The following is a 2,500-nucleotide window of genomic DNA, read 5'->3' as shown; positions in this document are numbered from 1 at the left end:
AGAATCGGCAGCAGGTGCTGGCGATGAGTCAGGACGGACTGGATAGTCCAAGGCTCGATGAGAAAGACCGCTGGTTTAGACACTGGGGCAGTGGCAGCCCGCGGGGCAGTGTCGGCAGATTCGGCAGCAGTGTCTGCCGATTCGGCAGCGTTGGCTTGTTGGCGCGGGGGGCCGATTCGAGTGGGGACTTGGGCAGCGGGCAGTGAAAGCAAGAGTTTCCCCGATGCTGCCGGGAAAAACGCTCCCCGGGATGGCCGGGTGAGATGACCCGGCGGCCCGCGACGGGTCATTCAATTCCATGCCCCGTCAACATAACTCCCGATGTACTGTTTGCTTTTTCGGAAGAAGAGATCCATCCCCCCATCCTCGGCCAGCCAAAAACGCTCCAATTAATGGCCGGGTGAGATGACCCGGAGGCCCGCGACGCGTCATTCAAATCACTGCCCTATCGGCTACAACTGCTGATGGGTGGGATTAGAGGCCTGCCATGGTGGTGAGGGGCGGCGAGGACCGTGAAAGCTAGAGTTTTTCAGAGGCTGCCGGGAAAAAGGCCCCTCGGGTGGCGGGGTGCGAGGACCAGGCGCGTCATTCAATTCTCTTCCCTATCAACTTGGCTCCCGTTGGCGGGATTGGAGGCCTACTGTTTGTTACAGGGCTAAAATCGTCAGGGGAAGAGCTGACGAAACAATGCTGGTTTGGATGCAGGGGGTAGTGTTGGAATCGGCAGCGCGGACAAAATCGGCAAAGTCGACAAAAAAGACTGTTGGTCTGGACATCGGGGCAGCGGCAGCCATGCCGACAGGGGGGGAAATCGGCAGCGCAGATTTGTGCAGCTGCAGGTTCGTCGGGGAAATCGGCAGCGCAGATTTTTCGACGAACAGGGGCTGGACGCTGGACTGGGCCAGGCAGGAAAATTCGTCAGGGGGCACGCTGACGAAAAGAGGGGCTGCCGCGTGGAAAATCGGCAGCGCAGATTTTTCGACGAACATTCGTCAGGGGGGCACGCTGACGAAAAGAGGGGCTGCCGCGTGGAAAATCGGCAGCGCAGATTTTTCGACGAACATTCGTCAGGGGGGCACGCTGAGGAAAACAGGGGCTGCCGCGTGGAAAATCGGCAGCGCAGATTTTTCGACGAACAGGGGCTGGATGCTGGACCGGCCGGGCCAGGCAGGAAAATTCGTCAGGGGGGCACGCTGACGAAAAGAGGGGCTGCCGCGTGGAAAATCGGCAGCGCAGATTTTTCGACGAACAGGGGCTGGACTGGCCGGGCCAGGCAGGAAAATTCGTCAGGGGGGCACGCTGACGAAAAGAGGGGCTGCCGCGTGGAAAATCGGCAGCGCAGATTTTTCGACGAACAGGGGCTGGACGCTGGACTGGGCCAGGCAGGAAAATTCGTCAGGGGGGCACGCTGACGAAAACAGGGGCTGCCGCGTGGAATGGCAGCCTACACGCAGATGCGAATTCGGCAGCGCACGATGGCTTGAGCAGGTCATGGGTTCGACTTGGCGCGATCTGAAACCTGGACGAGGGACTGTCGACGCTGGACGAGCCAGCGCGGTGGCCTGTCGTGCCCCGTTCAGGGGGGGCCTGCCGCGGAGACAGCCCTCGCGGGCTCGACAGCGCAGGCCAGCGTCCCCGACGTCGCTGGCCGCGGCAGGCGAGCTGCCGGGGTTCCCGCATTCCTACAAGAAAACGTCGTGCTTTCCACATGAAACCAATCCAGTAAAATCAGCCATATTTTTATGAGGCTGCCCACTGAATTTGGGGTCATTCCGGGCCGGTTCCTAGTTTTGCGGATTTACTCGATTTCTAATGGTAGGAAAATTAAAACAAATACTTCCCGACCTCGAAAAATTCTGGGAAAATTAATGAAGGTGGATTGGATTTTTGCCAACCTCTGTGCAAAATTTCAGCTCAAAATACCAAGAAATGAATTTTTTAGAGGGGGGGTGACAGCTGGGACCTAGTAGTGTCTCCCCCTGCCAGAGCTGCAATGACACTTATTGCTCTTTAGGGAGCCACCAGGCCGGCGCCCCTCAAAGACCACACGCGCGCGCGCGCCCGCCCGCGCTGGGCGCTGGGGCGCTGGGGCCTGAGGGCCTGGGGCCCTTGGGGGCCCTTGGGCGCTTGGGCGCGCGCGCGCGGCCCCCGCAGCCATGCCGCGCTGCGCGACGCGCGGACAGCCCCTGCTGGCTTGCTCTCTCGCCCGCGGGGGGGCTGCCTTCGGGCCCTGGCCCCCCGCGTTCTGGCCTGCCCCCTGCGTGGGAGAGGCTAGGCGCTGCAGGGGCCAGCCCGACGTCGCTGGCCGCGGCAGGCGACAGCCCGACATCGCTGGCCGCGGCAGGGGCCAGCCCGACGTCGCTGGCCGCGGCAGGCGACAGCCCCTGCTGGCTTGCTCTCTCGCCCGCGGGGGGGCTGCCTTCGGGCCCTGGCCCCCCGCGTTCTGGCCTGCCCCCCGCGTGGGAGAGGCTAGGCGCTGCAGGGGCCAGCCCGACGTCGC

This window comes from Populus nigra, chromosome 2 (genome assembly GCF_951802175.1).
Source record: "Populus nigra chromosome 2, ddPopNigr1.1, whole genome shotgun sequence".
In the NCBI taxonomy this organism is placed as follows: Eukaryota; Viridiplantae; Streptophyta; class Magnoliopsida; order Malpighiales; family Salicaceae; genus Populus; species Populus nigra.
This window is presented reverse-complemented; position numbering follows the sequence as displayed.